The sequence below is a fragment of the Tasmannia lanceolata genome, unplaced genomic scaffold (genome assembly GCF_043159265.1).
Source record: "Tasmannia lanceolata isolate RefF3 unplaced genomic scaffold, GAP_Taslan_0.1 ptg000003l, whole genome shotgun sequence".
NCBI classification, from domain to species: Eukaryota; Viridiplantae; Streptophyta; class Magnoliopsida; order Canellales; family Winteraceae; genus Tasmannia; species Tasmannia lanceolata.
The window spans coordinates 19,105,041-19,124,464 of NW_027518680.1; the positions used below are offsets into that span (position 1 = coordinate 19,105,041).

Consider the following 19,424-nt stretch of genomic DNA (forward strand, 5'->3'; position numbering starts at 1 on the left):
TTCCAAACACTTAGTTGTTCCATTCTCAGGTCTCAAATTGAGTCTCTTTAGCTTAGGGATATAAGCCAACCGAGCCCAGCACTCTTTTACCATCTCGTGGAAATTGGCATTTCTAGTACACATAGTTCGGAATCTAAATGGTTTGACGGAGGCACAAAGGTATTGACAAAGTTCACTACTAATGGACAGTGATCAGAACAAGTTTGAGATAAAGTGGGTCACCTTGGTTGATTGGAATTCTGATAGCCACGTGGAGTTAACTAGGACACGATCAAGTCTAGCACATACATCCTTTGTCAAGTTGATTGCTACATCTGGTGAATCTGCTTCCAGAGTAACAAACATCCATGAGACCTGCCTCATCTTCAGCCTCCTGGAAATCTAAGGTCAAAGTTCAGTTAAGTGGGTACCTACGCAATTTTCACCCCACTCGGAAAACATCATGGAAACCCCACCTACTATCCAAGGTTTGCTGGTACTTTAGCTACATCCACTCAAGTATCTCCATAGATCCCTTCTTTCAACAACAGAGCAGCTTGCATATATAAATGAGAAAAAGTGAATTTCTTTTCATGATTGCACATTTCACATCCATCGTAAGAGCTTGGGTAATAGAAGAGACAAAGTGAATTTCTAGTTAATTGTTCCAGAGGAGCCATATCTTCGAGTTTCCTTCAAGGTTAGTCATAGAGTTGCTTAAATTCATGAGATCTGCCACCTCGTGAATCTCTCCTTCTCCAATGGTAGCAGAGTTCGTATATTTCCTTCAACGGTTTAAGTCTTCTGCGAGAGTCCCTATTCCTAATCCCCCAAATGTTCCATATAAGGCCGCTGATCATGGTAACTTGGTTCCCGAGGGCTTTCCTGGCCGGGTTTTAATCCCAGCTAATTGGTTTCAGGATCTTTTGTTCATATAATTGGATGCGTGACTGCTTCTGGCAGACCCTTCCACTTGTTCTGCTAATAAGGTAGCAGCTTGCTCCTTCTCCATAAGCATCAAATTGGTGAAGTTTTTTTCCAGAGCGTTGCTCGTGAGGGTGCTGATGTTGTCATTTGGGGTGACTGAGACCTCAACAGGTTCCACTCTTTCCATTATCAGAGGAGGCAAGGATCCTAAAGAAACAGAGCTAATGTCATGTTCGGGTATGTTACTATGCAATGAGACAGGAAGAGAGCAAGGGGACGAGTCTCTGTTTCTAGCCGCTGCATTTTTTCTGGCTGCCCTTGCTAGAGTTCATCTCCTGGTACTTAACAACAGTTCTGGAGAAGTAATAGAGAAGCTCTGGGTCATTCCTGTAGTATTTTCATTACTCCCTAGGGGCGGGTTCGGCACACTCTCTGGGTTTCTGCACAGGTCGGGCCCTCTAGCCCCATTCCATCAGGGTTAAAAGCTGCATTCACCGCTTCACATGTTGTTGCCTCTTCAGGGATGCCTACCTTATCGTGTAAAACAGTAAGGTTAACCAAAAGGTTTGACCTTTCAGGGCCAGGAGACCCAGATATTGACTCCCTCTGGTTTTCTACGTAAGGTAGGTGGTCTAACAATTTCCAGTTGATGCTCAATAGGATCAGAAGATGAGTGCTGCAAGCTAGGTGTGACTTCCTCTGCTATTTGAATCAGGTGTCCCTTTCTCAGTCTCCTTAGGTTCATAGTGGCACATGGAATTCGATATTTCTTGCCCCACCTTAGGGCCACAGTCCCTAGTACCCTTGTCCTTTGCTGTGTACTGCAGCTCCTGCTCTTGTCTTTAGGAAAATAGGCTCCACCCAAGCTTTGGTTGCTCCTTGACCCTCAGTAGATCTATGCATAGGTCTTCCTTTCTCTGGGTTCACCTCCTTGGGGACGAGTTTGCCTTCCTCCTGAGCTGCTCCTTTGGATCCTTCCAAATAGGAGGCGGCCTTGCATTGGCAAACAGAAGCCGTGTGGCCAGATTTGAGACAGCATCCGCAATATTTTGGTAGCCTTTTTTTTATCGGTAAGCTGGGGTTAGGCAGACCCCTACTAGTATATTAATTAAAGAAAGAAAGATGATACAGTAGAAGAAACAAGACAACTCCCCAATCCTTAGAACAATGTCTGAGGAAGAGGCAGAACTACCAAGGACATGATACCCTTGATATCGAAACTCTAAACAAGTAAGAGGATAGAGAATACACGAGATCTCTAGAGTCCCATACTCATTGGAATTTAAGACCCTAGTTATCCAAGTGGTCTTTCATCTTCTGGCTAAATTTTCTTGCTCTCTGGCTCTTCCTCAACTTCTGAACCTTTGGTCTTCGATGGAGAGCTCGGTTTTCTTTTGTTGGGGGTGTTCTTCTTCACCATCTCCCTATTCCAATTCTTCCTTAGAATTCTGCCCTTGTTGCTTCTGTGGTGTGGGTTCCTCATTGGAGATTGAGTCAGCTTCTAAATCCTCCAGAGCTGAGAATTTGTTTTCCTGTGGAGTTATTTTTTGAAAGGGCTGGCTTCTTCTCCATCTAGATTCTCAAGGGTGCGGAAAGCATTGTTGACGGGGACTCCACCAATGGTTTGGCTTTGATTCTGATGTGTATCCTGCTGTCTTTCTCCTTCCTCTGTTTCTGTTGTAGGAGCAACCTCCTCCAGAATCTCAAGAGGAAATTTCATTTTTTGGACCCATTCTTGTCTAATGGTTTTGGAGGATGTCTTCTCCTGATTGAGTTTTCTCAATGTGCATCTTTCTTTTGTGTGACTGAAATCCTTGCAGGCATCGCATGAGGTTGGCTTCCTTTCTTACTCATCATCTTGTGTAACCTTCCCCGTTGGGGTTTGAATGTGAATTTCTGAAGGAAGTTCCTTCCCTGCGGAGACCTCAATACAGACCCTTGCATAACTCAGTCTCAAGCCTTCCGTAGTTTTCCAATGCCACTAGCTATAATACTCAGCCCTTCTGGTAGTCATCATGACTTACTCAGGGGCCGGTTGGGTTGTGTGATGCAAATGAGGCCGAGGCTAAATCATTAGTCTTCGGGCTGAGATGGTATAAGTCTCACAATATGAGTCCTCTGATGGTAGAAGGGGACTCCACAAATGTTATTGCGTGGGCTGGGGGCAGATGTGATGGGCCATGGAGACTAGCTAGCACGGTGGAAGAGATTAGAGACCTTGTTCGAGATATCCGCCCATCATTAACGCATAGGAGACGAACAGCAAATTCAATGGCGGACGTTTTAGCAAAGGCGGGTGCAATCCGATTAGACACCGGAAATATCTTTTAACAATATCATGGGGATTACACAAGATTATAGTCTTGCTTTTTGTGTACAGTCACAGGGACAGCTTGTCCCGTGTGTCAATTTGTAAATTTTTTATAGATGAAATGAAATAGTTACCTTCTCAAAAAAAAAAATACACAGCCCTTCTAGAGTCCAAAATTTCAGATGGAGGCCAGGAAATCTAACCCAAATGGGGAATGCTGATAGTTTCAGTCTCTCCATAGCACATTCCGGGGACCATTTCTGAAGCACCAGAGGTCTTCCTCCATACATGGTGGTTGAAGCCTCCAGCACCATAGAGCAGTCTTCTTCTTTGATATATTTGAATAGGAAAAATCCATTTGCAAGGGCTATCATTTGAAATTCGCCTTTTAGCTTTCATTTTTTCTTTAGGAATTCTCGGAAGGGTATGTAGTATGGCCTCTTTCCAATCAAGTAAGCAACCAAACACTTCTCCCATCTTTGCTTGGGGATTCTGCTTTATCGTCAAATTTTCCAGCTTCTGCAAGGCTGGCATTTATTTCAGGAGATGCGCTCTGGGGGGAGATTAAGTGCGAAGACTGCACTGAACAGTGTTCCCAAGGCATGTTGTCCTTTTCATTGACCGGTTTTTCTCCATCGGCTATGCCAGCTAGAGTAGTTGGCAGACATGGCAAGGACTCCTTTTCTCCACGAGCAAGGCAGAGACTTGCCTGGTTTACCTTGGATTTGGGGTTATTGTCTGGAGGTCCTTCAGACTTTCCTAAACAGGACATCGTCTTCAACCTCACGAGTGGTGCAGGTTCGAACTCAGGGAGAATGAATTGATCGAGGGTTGGGGGGAAGGTTTTAAATTTCGGTTTTGGGTGAAATTTCGGTCTTCCCGAAACCGAAATTTCGGCCTAAATTTGGTAAAAGCTCTCGGAATATCATTTTTTTAAGCCCGATCGTAATTTGGTAAAGGATTAAAATAATATTAATTTATCAATTATTTTGCCGAAAGTTCTGAAATTTGGTACATTTCGGAAATTTCGGTTTCGGTGCCATTTCATTTCGATCCCGACTTGAAATCAGAAATTCGGGTCCGAAATTTAAAACAATGGTTGGGGGTCGAGGAGGAGGTTTACTGGGAATGGTGGGCGGATAAATAGTTTCAAAGGGCTTTCTTCCAGCTTTTAACTTTTGTTTCTTTTTCCCTGAGGATATCTTCTCAGGGGAGGGGATTGCATTTTTCTTTTCCTTTGATGATTCCTCTTCATCTCTCTAGGCAAGTAATGCATCAAGGGTACTGGAGAGTGATTGGCCACTGTCAGGGGGGTCTCAGGGATCCATAGGATTGAATAGAAGGTGTCTGGAAGGTTACCCGAACTTGACCCGGAGCTTGGTCAAGAAGAAAACAATAAGAACAGAAGCTAAAAAGCAACAAGAACTGACCTTTACAATGGAGATGTCGCCGTGGAACAATGAGTAATAAACTTTCATGGTGAATGTTTACACCTTGGCCGCATTGTTTGATTAATGTCGTTCATAGGGCTTGATCCAATATTTTGGTAGCCTTTCATAGACAGCCTCCTGCCATTTGCCTCGATCACCAAAGATCCCTATCTAAACCTTTTTGAACTTCTTAGAGCTTAAGTACACTTCTATGAATGGCCTTGTGGCATCTGATTTAAGCACCCTCAAAATGAGGCTTCCAACAGAGAATAGATAGTCCTCATTAAATCAAAAGAGGGGAAGACCTAGTAAGCTGATCCAAACTGAGGAAAAGCCAGCCAGGAAATCACCATCGTTGCACAGTCTGACCAGGAGATGCCTCTGATCCAATACCGTGACTAAGGGTTCTTCACGGAGTACGGTTTGGATTTGAGGGATTCCTTTACCGTGAACAAAGAGGGCCTTCCGTAGGAACATTTGGCAATGAGGGTAAGGCAGAACGGAGCAGCCCCTCTTTGAACCCGTCATCACTGAAGTATAAGGTGAGCTCTCCATGGGCAGTCTTTACCGCCTTCTTCGCCCCTAGAGAAGGGAAAAGACCTGGCCTCATCATCACTCCATTAGTGTCCAATATGATGGGAGAGTGGTCAGACACGGTTCTAGGAGGAACAAGGTCAAATGCTACTAGGAATGAGCCTCACATTCTGCACAAAAAAAGAAATCTATTCAACCTTCCCAAAAATGGTCTCAGCCTCTTTCTAGACCTAGTATAGGACAATCTCCTACGTGGGATGCACACCATTTTGTTGCTAAAGATGAATTAATTGAACTTTGTCATACTAATATTCATCCTTTGATTCTGATGTAGACCAGGTGGCAACGAGGACAAGAGGAGTTATAGTTCAATTTAGATCAAGCAACTCAGAAGTTGTAGTTATACGATTCAGACTCCAAATGTGGCAACATGATCAGTTCATGTTCAAAACGCCTCGGATTATTATAGCGAACATCAAAGAGATGTTTGGAAAGCAAACTCGCACTGCTGGGCATTTGGTGATGAAGGGCTTGATCCTCCCTCTGATTGCACCGGGCAACGGAGGATTCCAGATCTAATCTAGAAGATGGGAATAATGGAAATCAAATCAGAGATCGAAGAGAAAAGAAGCTTTTGGATTTTTCAAGTGCAGGTTTCAGCTAACATAGTCTACTCTTGGGGTATGAACTTGAAACAACCATACGAGCCACAGTATGACACAGATCTGTGACCTTAATTCCAATTTCCAAACAAGGTCTAACTAATGTAGTAGATGCTTCTAAAGCAGGTCACTAATCACTATAATGGCAGAGCTAGGATATATGCATGACTATAAAAACAAAGCAGAGCGTGATCGTATCAGAGTCACAAGCAGAACCTGAATATTATTTGTGACATGGACAGGTCATTGAAAACTTTGATCAGAGGAGTAAAGATCAGCTCAGACTATCAAACTCTGAATTTCTGAGATCCTGAAAGCTTAGTTTCCAATCGAATCTTAGACAGTCACTAAACATTACATGGCAGCAAGTTCAGTCAATTGAACTATGCTGTCATGGTCCTTCTTTTTTTTTTTTTGAAGAATGACAATGTACAACTCAAAGAAGGATACAACTAGAGTGCGGACCAAGGAGGTCCCGTAAGATCTACCAAAAAAAATATCCACCTTATTAATTCAATCACTAGAAGACCTAATCCCCTAGGATAATTCAAGGTCACAGAAAAAATTTCCCGAGAATTTGTTAGCAATATGTTATGCCACTAAAAAATCAAATTTTCAGCTATATGGATGTATGTCACCCGAACCCTTGGATAATTCAAGGTCACGGAAAAAAATTCTCGAGAATTTGTTAGCAATATGTTGTGCTACTAAAAATTGAGAAGCAGGTTATCAAGCAAATATGGAAAAAATACATAAAGATGGTTTAGAAGGGATAAATAAACTACGTAAAGATGCTTTAGAAAAGTGCCATACAAAGATGTCATGCGGTCATAAATAAAGACCACATACCTAATGAGAAGCAGGTTATCAAGCAAATATGGAAAAAATACAATACAACAAGAGCTCTCCCAAGATGCTACAATGACAATATCATTAAGTCTTGATCATCAAATCAATCTCTCCCAGCTGTAAGCGTCAATATCATTTTAATTGCCTGATTAGGTCTTGTTCTTCTTTGTTCAACTCGAATGTTTAACCAACCCATCATCACCATCACTGTTTCATCACAGTATGTATTGACCTTGCTTAACCAGACCTTGTAGGTGTTACCTCAATGAACGGCTGCGTCTATCAATCCATTAGGATAGGTTTCTTGTTTGAACTGAAGCAATAACCATGTCATGCATTAATTACACAGAAGTAAGCTCAAGCCAATGCAAAACAGAAGAAGGAACTGAAGCAATGCAAAATTTCTTCATGAGCACCTACCAACTGTTAACAACCACCTGCTCCCTCCAAAAGGCTTCTGATTTTAACAATTTACATACATCATAAGCATAACAAGTTTTGAAATGGAACACAAATGGAGCCCGTACATTAGTCAATCCCCAGATTTATAAAGACGGATCAAATCTCCCCTAGGTAACATCCAGACCCAAAATAGTCCCTTTTCGAACCAGCAATCGCCACACTCTTCTGGTACTCCAGTTTGGGACAGTCACGGAAACGATGACCAAGTCCAGCACAACAAAGACAACCCTTTACTCCACTGGCATTGGTGATCTCGACATCTTCCATCGGATCGTTTAGTTCCCCCAGCACAGGTGGGATCCTCTGCTTCGCTTCCTGTAAGAGGTGCTTTAGATCAAGAAGCGTTGTCTCACTCTGGTTCTTGTTTATGAATGTCGTGGCTATGCCCGTCTTCCCACACCTTCCAGTGCAACCAATCCTGTGAACGTAGTTCTCAATCTCAGCGGGCATGTCGTGGTGGATAACATGCTGAATATCAGGAAAATCCAGGCCTTTCGATGCAACATCAGTTGCAACCAAGACGTCCTTTTTCCCGGCTTTGAAAGAGGAAATGGCGTATTCTCTCTCTTCCTGCTCTTTGCCTCCATGTATGGCAACTGCCTCGACTCCTTTTAGTAGCATATACTCGTGGATTTCATCCACGTCAGCTTTATTCTCGCAAAATATCAAGACTGGAGGCAGCGTCTTTTGCAGGCACTCGAGAAGGAATACGATCTTCACCTCTTGCTTCACATACTCTACTTCTTGAAATACATCGAGATTCGCTGCTCCTGCTCTTTCAACATTAACAGTTGCCGGCTTTACCAGAGCACTTCTCGCAGAGTTTTGGATCTTTTCAGGCATAGTGGCAGAGAAAAGAAGGGTCTGTCTCTGGGCTTTGAAATGGTCAATGACTTCCCTGATGTCATCCTCAAAGCCTAAATCAACCAACCTACCTGCCTCATCTAATGTCAAGTACCTGAAACAGAAACAAATTGTAAGGAAAACAGTATAATGGTCCTCCAAAGGATTTCATTTTCTTCAAACAGATAAAAGGGGAAGAAAACAGCTTAATATCCTCAAACCCGTAACATGTTTTAAGTGCAGAATGTTACACAAGAGCAAAAACATACAGAAGAACAGTTTAACATTATATACCGAAAATACTAAATAATGTACAAGAACAAGAGAGTAAAAAAATAGGCGGCGGGGATCTATTATTATGTCTTTTTCGGGGCCTGCTGGTATTTGCGATGCAAACGAGGCAGAGGCGACTGCACTTCTTTTTGGTATAAGGTGGTATGAGAAAAACAATCTTGGGCCTCTCATTATTGAGGGAGACTCGTCTAATGTTATCGCATGGGCATTAGGTCATTGTTCTGGTCCTTGGCGACTCGCCTCAATTCTAGATGAAACCCGAGACCTTGTTCGTCTCATTCATCCTTATCTCATGCAAAGGCATAGAACGGCAAATGTTGAGGCTGATGGTCTAGCTAAAGATGGAACGAGGCGTGCATCGGTTTTTTTTTTAATCGGTAATTTGGGGTTAGGCAGACCCTCACCAGCTATATTAAAAAAAAAAAAATTACAATCTAGGATAAATCATTCCGGATACATCATCAGAAACAATATTTGCAAGTTCCTCTGGAACCAAATCAAGAGTAATTGAGTCTCCTTTACAGATACAGTTGGGTTTGGATAAGAAGTCAGCTGCTCTATTGCCTTCACGCCAAATGTGGGTCAGCTTCCAGCTCTCAAAAGAGTTGAGCATGGATCTAATTGATTCGAGCGTTGGGATTTTCCGCCATGGGCACGGCCAAAGCAGGTTTATGGCCATAACAGCGATGAGCGAATCAGATTCTATCCACAGCCTCTTAACTTGGTGCATCGGTTCACATCGTGGTTGACGAGTCAAGACTGGGGGCGGTTGGAATGGTCGGCTCTATTTTGGGTTCTTATTGGGACGTAGCTGATAATGCTTTTCGGGGACATCTTGTCCCCTAACTCTTGTATTTACACTACTTCGACTTTCAATATAATAGTAACCTTTTCAACAACAAAAAAAAACAAAGTAAAAAAACGAGTTGACACACTGCGAGTCGTTGGTTGACTTGGGGAGGTTTTAAACAATGGTTGTCACACAACTTGCAACAATGCAAATTCTTTAAAAAAAACAAGAAGAAGCAAATGAATATAACAACCCATGCTTTCTTCCCACCTCTCCAAAAATGGGTATAGTATTATCAAATCAAAGCAAGAAACATATGTATCACATTTGGAAAAATCTCCATTTTACAAATGGAATTTGGAGCACCAAGAAACAAACAATACAAATCATGAATCCAATCCACACTCAGAAAATTAGTATCTCATAAACCAAAATAAATCAAATCATAGAAAACAAAGGAAACAATCTAGTCAGTTTTAGGTGTTAAGGTCTTACTAACTGTAACTATCAAGAATAATGTTTGAAATGCATAACATGGAAAAATACAAATTCAATCAAGAAGTGGTTTGTATGCAAGTAGGACCTCCCTAATTTTGGACCGCATCAATCACCACCATACATGTGTGTATAGATCAGTTATTAGAAATGATCAAGGCTAGGGCCTCACTATATACTGGCCATAAGCCAAAAATGCTACAATCGAAAACTGTCAAAACCAATATGATACAAACAAATATTCAAATCACAGAAAAAAAAAAAACATTAATTCAGTGGTTTTCCTTTCTTCTTCTTCTTTTTTTTTTTTTTTTTTTTTTTTGTGAAGGGTGAAATGTGAATGATTTATCAAGTTGAGAAAAGCAAAACCCACATACCGGGGAAAGGCTCTATACAAAGGTATAGATAGCATAAACGGCAGAGGAACCTATTAATTGAGTTGTCAAGATCTTATTACCGAGAATTTGGACTTGGCCCATCCACCACAGAGGCCAAGTGTTGACTGGCTATGCGCACAATTTAGTGAGGACATACCAGCACCAAGGTTTTCCCAAAATCAAAACACCAAGAGAATAATCACTCCAAAGCAATGCCTACTTACTTTCAGAGACACAAGCATCTTATAAAACACGCACACACAAACACAAACAAAAATTGCGTAGAATTTCAAAATCTACACTATTTTACCTGAAATTGTCAAGATTCATTTTCTTCTTCGCGAGCATATCCTTCAACCTCCCGGGCGTCGCAACCACAATATGAACCTGAAATCCCAATAGGCAACACGGGGGGGGGGGGAGGGGGGGTGAATTGGGTTATTAAAATTTTTGCCCTAATTATGTGTAATGTTAAAACCAATTTTAATAATTAGCAATTAGGAGTTCAATTAGGATTTTAAAAAGCATTACAAGTTTAAATCTAACCCTTGTTCAATTAAGCATAAACATAAATCAAGGTTAGAAATTACCAAACACCCAATAGGAGGCAAGAAGGAGAAGGAGACCACACAAAGATTTATAGTGGTTCAATCACAAATGGACCTACTCCACTACCCAAGAACTTGGTCTTTCTTTGGGATTTTCCTTCACTATGTTGGACCTCTTTAAACGCCGAGTCCCAAGCTTTACAATGTAAACCGCCTCCAAGGGAACAAACCATCTTTGCAAACCGCTTCCAAGGAACAATCCCTCTTCGCAAAACTGCCTCCAAGGAAATCACTCCACTTCGCAAACCACCTCCAAAGTAGTGATCCCTCTTCGCAAACGCCTCAAAGGGAAAAGCTCATCTTCGCGCCGGATTCACCTTTTTTATTGGACCGAATCGTAGACCCCGATTACAATGAGAATGGAAGAAAATAAAGCTCACTTAATGCCTCTTGATAGGCTAATACAAACACTCAAAAGGTCACACTCTCTCCAAAAGATTACACCAATAAAAGTCTTATGGAGATCCTCTTGTTGAATGTAAATGTATAAATCAAAGCATGAAGAGGAGAAAACTAAAAAACCTTAGATTTGCAAGTTTACGCTCAAAGGATTTGAAAATGATTTGCCAAAAGGTTGCTTAGTTGTATTTGGATAGGGTATAAATAACTCATATGAAAATATGACTGTTTGAGGGTAAAACCATAATAAACTGGGTTGAAAAAGTCAACCTGCGCAAGCCCCAACGGCTCTTTTGCCAGACCGGCACGGTCGACCGGGCTACGGCGGTCGTCCGCCCCTATCGGGCAAACCTTTTTAAATTTCAAATTTCTATTGTCGCGATCGACCGGCGGCCCATGGCGGTCGCCCGGCGAGGGCTACCTAGACCTTTTTATTTTTGGCCAGGTTCCTATCCGCAGTCGCCCGGCCCTATGGCGGTCGACCGGCCCGACCATGTTGGAGTCATGTTGGAGTGTTTCTGGAAATCCTCCGCGGTCGCCCGGGAAGACCCGGTCGACCGGCCGCTATGTTTCGGCAAGTGCTGGATTTCCAGCCACTATGCCGCCCTGTTTGAAAATCCATTTTAACTTATAAAAATCAAGAGCTTTTGGCCAAGGTCTTTAGGCTTTTGTCCAAGGTTTTCAAACACATTTTTGGTTGTGTGGGTGGTTTTCAAAGATGTCAAAATTGTTATGAAAACCATTTTGAAAACCTTTGAAAGTGCAAGTACATAAAACAAGAGGACTCCAAATACAATCTAGAAATGGTATAACCTTGAGTCTTCTTGATTGCTTTGGCTTCTTGGTACTTTCTTGGACATCTTCAGCTTGCGAGTGAACTCTTCGACAATCTTCGGCTCTTGTGACTTCCTCCATTCCTTGAGCATGTTGAATGGTACATGAGGTGGTCACCAATGCTGGTTCAACTACAAGCTTCCATTAGCACTTTGCTCGACATACTTGTGGGGTCTTTTACTTGAGCTCTTTGACTTGAACATCTTCCGAGGATGATGTCTCCCATGTTTGTACAAGCTCTTTGGTTCCTTTGTGCATGTTTATGCACGCCATGTGTTGAGTTGTGTTGTGTAATGACGATATGACCTGTCAGGTTCCTGTCATAGGCACAACACTACAAAACAACACATTAGTCCATAAAGACTGATCAATTTGGGTTTCCTAGCATCAAAACAAGAAGGTAAAGGTGAATGTTTGAATCCTTGGGCTTACAGAACCCCCTTCTTCACAACCTCCAACTGCAACCGCATATCAACCCCTCCAATACAAATCAAAGGCCTTGTTAGACCAAAAATCGGTAACAGGTACAGCAGTGGCGTAAGAGCTGAGAGCGAGCGACGAGGGAGGTTGAGTATGAGTCCTGCGGTGAGTGCTTAGTCCTGCACAAGGCAAGCGAGGTCAGAAGACCAGACCGGGTTTTACTCCGGACAGGCCCTTCGACACTCAAGTCAGTATGAGCAGGAGTGAAGGGGAGATGTCTTAAGAGTTTAGGGAGAGAAGGGATTTTCGCATTACCCATCAGTCTGAGCTTTAGTCCCCTATTTATAGGGAAAATCTGTTGAGGTGTCCTGGACAGGTGTCCAGGACAGGTGGCGGCCTGTGAGAGGCTGGATCTCACCTACTCTGAACAGGTGGCAGCCTGTGAGAGGCTGAGTCTCACCTACTCTGGGACAGGTGGCAGCCTGTGAGAGGCTGGGTCTCACCTACTTTGGGACAGGTGGCAGCCTGTGAGAGGCTGGATCTCACCTACTCTGAACAGGTGGCAGTCTGTGAGAGGCTGAGTCTCACCTACTCTGGGACAGGTGGCAGCCTGTGAGAGGCTGAGTCTCACCTACTCTGGGACAGGTGGCAGCCTGTGAGAGGTTTCACACCCCATCAGGCCTCAACTCTGGATACCCATACTCCTTCAATGAAATCAAAAACTCCTCCACCACCTCATAAGTCTGCCTAGCCAACTCTCTCGACGGGCAAATCACTAACCCAAATGGCCCTTCCCCAGCCACAATCAGCATCATCACCTCTTCCTACAGCACCGTCATAATCAAAGGCAACACAAAAACCATAGTCTTTCCCGACCCAGTAAACGCAATCCCAATCATATCCCGCCCCGATAAAATAACAGGGAGCCCCTGAACTTGAATTGGGGTGGGTTGAATAATCCCCTTAACCTTCAATCTCTTAATTACTGGTTCAGAAAATCTCATATCCTTAAAATTCTTAATGGGTGGTCGTATTTCATCCCCTTCTACTAAAATATGCCATTGTTTTTTAATCCCATCACATTGTTTTAGGTTCATATTGCGAATTGCAGTGGGGGGTTTCCAACCAGTAGGAAGTGGGTCAGTACAGGTGATGCCTTTGGCGAGTTCTCGAACAGACATTAGGGTTTTGCGATCGGAGAGGTGTTCGATCAAATCTTTCTCTTGTTGGATTAGTTGATCTGTGGGGGTAATTTCGGGAAGATCGCGCTTTAATTGGGAGGCTTTGAAAAGGAGAATGGGTTTTGATTCGGAGATTTTGGAGAGTTGAGGATCTTCTGAGGATTTGCCCTTGCATTGGAGGATCTTTTGAGCTTCCATGGCTCGACGCTTATTGACAGGGATGAATTCGATATAGTTTTCTTCGTTTTTGTCTTCGATTGAGGGTTTTGAGGACTCCATTTTTGTTGTTTGTTTGGAGTGAGGGCTAAGGAGAGGATGATGATTAGGGTTTTGATTTTTTTTTTTCTGTTGAAGGGATGGAGGACGATAAAGTAACTAGGGTTTTTAGGGGGGGGTGGGGTTGGGAGGCAAAAGACAAGAAAAAAAGCCATTGAAGAAAACAAGTATCAAAGCACAGAGGCTTTGATGACTTGTTCAAACAAAATCACAGATTACCAAGGGACAGAGAGAGAGAATTTCGCTTTGATATTTTATTTACTCTCTGCACTTCACACTTGTATATTGTGTATTTTATTTACTCTTTGCTTAGTTTGGCTGCTGGCAAAAACAATGAAGAATTAGTTGTGACATCATTTTTTTCTTGGAAGTCTCTCATGTAATTTTCTAAGAAATGGTCCTCTCTCTCTTTTCCCTCTCTCTCCACTCATAATGACACTCCTGTCTAATAAAAGCTACTCACGTTTTTGTTTTACTTCACATACTGTAAAAACAAAATATAATAATAGTCCCATTCTAAAACAAGAGTTTTTATATGGTGTCCGACCGTCTAGTACCGTCAAAACGGTACCACCCTTGATATTTGATCCAAGATCAGCGCACTTTTTAAGATGCTGCAGTTGGATTAAGGGTGGTACGTTTGACGTGCCACCTTGACGGGACTTCACGGTCGGCCGCTATATAATTTCTCCTAAAACAAACTAGTATTTCATTCTTAACTAAAACTCTACCAGCCTACACATGTCTAAATTTAACAAGCCAAAAACCACCTAGAGCAAAACTCTACTAACCAAATACGGTTTCAACTATAGCTCTGACCACAATTCTAGTTTGAGTAGGACTCATCTACCCATGTGGGCCCGCACTGACCCGCACCTAGTCGTGTCCGCACCCCGTCGCACTGCCCCATCCCCTCGTAGAGAGGGGTCAACGATGACTCTTAACATATGACTATTCATTTATCATTTTAATCAAGTAGGGATATAACAATATATAACCCTCGATGCTTCACTGTGTGGGGTTTTCTGCTACATAGGAAACTGCAATGAACCTGGAATTGTTGGTTTCAAATAATTTGCAGAGTAAAAGCAAGGAGCAACCCAACTATTGAAGCAGATCTTTCTTTTGTTTTTTGTTTTTGTTTTTTGTTTTTTGGTAAGAAGTTCAAATCCCAACCCATTCAAAGAGACAATGAAGTTCTTGATTCTAGATTATTCGGTAGTTACAGAACTGTACTAAAAAAGAATTTGAATTTGGGTCATTTATTTCCTGTTCAGGAGTTCCTGACAAATTTGGGTAGTCTGTTAACCATTGAAGAGGAAGATTATGCACAGAAGTTTGATGATTGCCGCCGCTCCAATTCCATCTCTACCTATGGCTATGGACTATGGTCCTGTGCGGGTTTGTGACATGTGCAAATCTATCTTGCATAGCTGTTAGAGAAGTGAAGGGCTGTGTCTACATAGTAATGTATAGGTGACACATATCAGGAGTAAGTGTTTAAGAAGTGAAAAATAAACAAAGCGAAGGGCTGTGTCTATCAATCCATTCACATAGGTTTCTTATCCAACTGAAGCAATGATGCAAAATTTAAGAAGGAATCTGATTTTCATTGTCAAAGATCAAATCTCCACTCGGTAACCTCCAAATAGTCCCTTCTTGAACTAGCAATGACACTATTTAGGTGCTCGAGTTTGGGATAGTAACGAATACGATGGCCAATCCCCACCTACACAAAATAAGCACAACCCTCTATCCACCGGCTTCCATCGGATCGTTTAGATCCCCAGGTGGGATTCTCTCCTTGGCTTCCTGTAACAGGTGCCTTTTGATGGGGATGTATTCTACATAGTGATGGAGTTGGAAACTGCCAAGAACATGCGGCTTGGAAGACCTTCTATTTTTAATTATTATTTTCGTTATTTAATTTGTAGCATCCATTATCGGCATCAAATCGCATCCATTTGGCATGACTTTGGTATCTTTAGAAAGGTTTTTCAATTACCTATCTAATAAGTTCAAGATCACACGATTGGTTGTGATTTAATCAAGTTATGGGCATTTTATGGATATGGTATATGCTTATTACATGATTACTATTTTAGGTAAGTTTTAGTCAAGATTTTAGGTTCTATTTATGTTATTTTAGACGGACAGCTATGATTAGTTGCTTGAGTATTAAGTTAGCTTTAGGGTTTTGCTTTCGTATAAATAGAATTCATGAAAACATTGTAATGGAGAGATACTTTCTTTGACTATTGAATGGAAATTTGCCATTAGGCTTATTGGGGTCTTTTTGAACTTTTTTATTTTATTTGGCTTGATCTCTTAATGTTCTACTAAGGATCTAAGCATGCATTGATCGTTGTTCGCTTGATTGTTCATTGTTTATCTGATTTCTTAGAATGTTTTTAGGGAAATCTAACATTTTACTAGATTTGCCGAAGTATTTCCAACCTCATCTGAGTTCGATTCGCTTTTCATCCTATGGTTTCACTACAATCTCTTCCGGGATTGCATTAGTTGGTATCATAGCTGATACTTTCCTTGGGTTGAAGTAGGAGTTTGGTAGCGACATTTGCGTGGATTCGCGATGATTACAGATTATCTTCGGTCACTTCAATGTAGAGTTACCGAACACCAAGATTGGGAGGTAACACTAGATTTAAGATCATTTTATTATTATTTAGAGCAAGAGATCATAAATTGGGAGTCACCACCATTTTATGATGAATATTCGGAAGATGGGTATTTAATTTTTCCTACGAGTTCAGATGATGAATCGTTGATTCTTGATGGTGACAAAGTGATCAATGATTCACTTGAAAAGATATTTGATGCGCCTGATGAAAACATGAATGAAGAAATTAAGGAAATTGGATCCGATAGCGTGGAGATTGAAGTGATAGCGGAATTTGATCCTTGAGAGTTCCAATTGATGAATGTTCTTCGACACTTCAAAACTCGAGGACGAGTTTTTTTTACCCAGGAGAGAATGATGCAGTTGGAAACTGCCAAGAACATGCGGCTTGGAAGACCTTCTATTTTTAATTATTATTTTTGTTATTTTATTTGTAGCCTCAGTTATCGGCATCAAATCGCATCCGTTTGGTATGATTTTGGTATCTTTAGAAAGGTTTTTCAATTACCTATCTAATGAGCCCAAGATCACACGATTGATTGTGATTTGAGCAAGTTATTGGCATTTTATGGATATGGTATATGCTTATTATAGGATTACTATTTTAGGTAAGTTTTAGTCAAGATTTTAGGTTCTATTTATGTTATTTTAGACAGACGGCTATAATTAGTTGCTTGAGTATTAAGTTAGCTTTAGGGTTTTGTTTCCTTATAAATAGAACTCATGAAAGCATTGTAATGGAGATATACTATCTTTGACTATTGAATGGAAATTTGCCATTAGGCTTATTGGGTTCTTAGAGAACTTTTCTATTTTATTTGGCTTGATCTCTTGATGTTCTACTAAGGATCTAAGCACGCATTGATCGTGGTTCGCTTGATTGTTTATTGTTTATCTGATTTCTTGGAATGTTTTTAGGAAAATCTAACATCTTACTAGATTTGCCAAAGTATTTCCAACCTCATCTGAGTTCGATTCGCTTCTCATCCTGTGGTTTCGCTGCAATCTCTTCCGGGATTGCATCACATAGTCACTGTTTTTGTCTTCGATTGCGGGTTTTGAGGCCTCCATTTTTGTTATCTGTTTTGAGCGATGGCTAAGGATGAGAGGATGGTTAGGGTTTTGATTTTGGTATGGAGAGGATGATATATGTTACGAACCCGATTCGGTTTGAATCGGATTGATCTTCTTAGAGGGAAGGTCAGCCTCTTGACCCACTTCGAGGGAAGGGTAATCCTCCTTTGTGCACAAAACACACTTTCTCAAACAAGTTTCATCATTCCCCAAGGAAAGTTGCGTACGAGTTTCCATCAATCCATTTCTTTATGATCCAAACAGAAGAAGGAACTGAAGCAATGCAAAATTTCTTTATGAGCCACCTCCCAACTGTCACCAACCCCTTGCTCCCTCCAAAAGACTTCTGATTTTCATTGCCATAGATCAAATCTCCCCTCAGTAACCTCCATACCTGAAATTGTCCCTTCTTGAACTAGCAATGACACTATTCAGGTGCTCGAGTTTGGGACAGTAACGAATGCGATGCCCCCCCCCCCCCCCCCCCCCACACACACACACACACACACAAACACAAACACAAACACAAACACAATAAGCACAACCCTTTACTCCATTGGCTTCCATTGGATCGTTTAGTTCCCCAGGTGGGATCCTCTCCTTGGCTTCCTGTAACAGGTGTTTTTTGACGGGGATGTATTCCACAGTCGCCGCTTTTGTCTTTGATTGAGGGTTTTGAGGCCTCCATTTTTGTTGTCTGTTTTGAGCGGTGGCTAAGGATGAGAGGATGGTTAGGGTTTTGATTTTGGTATGGAGAGGATGATATGTGTTACGAACCGAATTGGTTCGAATCGGATTGATCTTCTTAGAGGGAAGATTAGCCTCTTGACCCACTTCGAGGGAAGAGTCATCTTCTTTTGTGCACAAAACACACTTTCTCAAACTAGTTTCATCATTCCCCAAGGAAAGTTGCGTACAAGTTGTTTATAGAAAGTACCTAATCTAGATAACCCTTATCTCTAAGACTCCTACATAAATTATACAACTAGAAAGCATTTCTAAAAATAAGAAATATGTCAAATAATTTATTTCAGCCAAGTGGGGCTCAGATTAGCACGTAACATATGAGTTAGGGTTTTTAGGGTTTTGAGAGAGAGAGAGAGAGAGAGAGAGAGAGAGAGAGAGAGAGAGAGAGAGAGTAAGCTTGTGAACGCTATGAGTGGAAAACATGAGGAACCGTTATTCTTCTGGAAGTAGCTTTTTGTCAAAAGTTAGATTTGATGATGGTTTTATAGTTCTGAAGAGAGAAAAAGAATAAGAACAAAGACCTAGCCAATTAGATTAGGGTTTTGTTTCACCCTTTTCTTTTCCAATTTGGATTGGGAATTTGAAAAGGAAAATGATATGGAGACCAAGAGTACCACCTAGCAGGGGACCTGCAATGAGAACATGTTGTGCGTTCAAAAAGAATTTTACTTCTTATTATTTCCCTTAAATTAAGGGCTAGCTCAAATCACTTGTGATGTTGTGGCGTGAAATTATTTGTTTTGTTCCTTTTTAGGTCCTGCTCTCGGTTTCCCTAACATTACACATTTGAAAACGAGGACAAAAACAAAAAAAGGTGGAGAGAGAGAGAGTTAGGAGATTTTCTTTTGGAAAATGATAAATGCGCCCATTTTCATCACTTGGGACACCCAGCTGCATTGTACGTGGCAATCATGTCACTTCATTCCTTCAAATGTGAAGTACAACAGCCCCTTTGCAGTCATAGATACACTATAGCTGAGTGCCCCTAGTAATCGAAAGGGGCGTATTTATCATTTCCCTTCCTTTTTGGCTGTGAATGCTTATTAGTGATCGCGCTTAATGTTTCTCATTAGGAAACTGATAGAGGTTACGGTGCTTACATTGATTATATATCACACCGAAGCCAACACCTGTCACTACTAGCCCCAATTCCCAAGTCACCTCTAGTGGCGTCAATGGACCCTGATGGACTATTCGATCGGAACCTTAACAGACATGTTCTAGATACATTAGCATAGGATTCAAAATTACTTTCAACCATATCCATGAAACCTAAATTTGATTTGATTTT

At 41.5% G+C, this 19,424-nt stretch overlaps 1 pseudogene across 1 annotated transcript; it reads right to left on the reverse strand.

The window, feature by feature from the left end:
* Positions 1-6,605: 6,605 nt before the first annotated feature.
* LOC143853396 (DEAD-box ATP-dependent RNA helicase 35-like) lies at positions 6,606-13,935 on the reverse strand (annotated as a pseudogene). The gene is made up of 4 exons (XR_013237106.1): positions 12,896-13,935; positions 12,232-12,292; positions 10,264-10,340; positions 6,606-8,112 (listed from the first exon to the last, which is right to left on the reverse strand). The product of XR_013237106.1 is annotated as a DEAD-box ATP-dependent RNA helicase 35-like (transcript).
* Between the last annotated feature and the right edge of the window lie 5,489 nt (positions 13,936-19,424).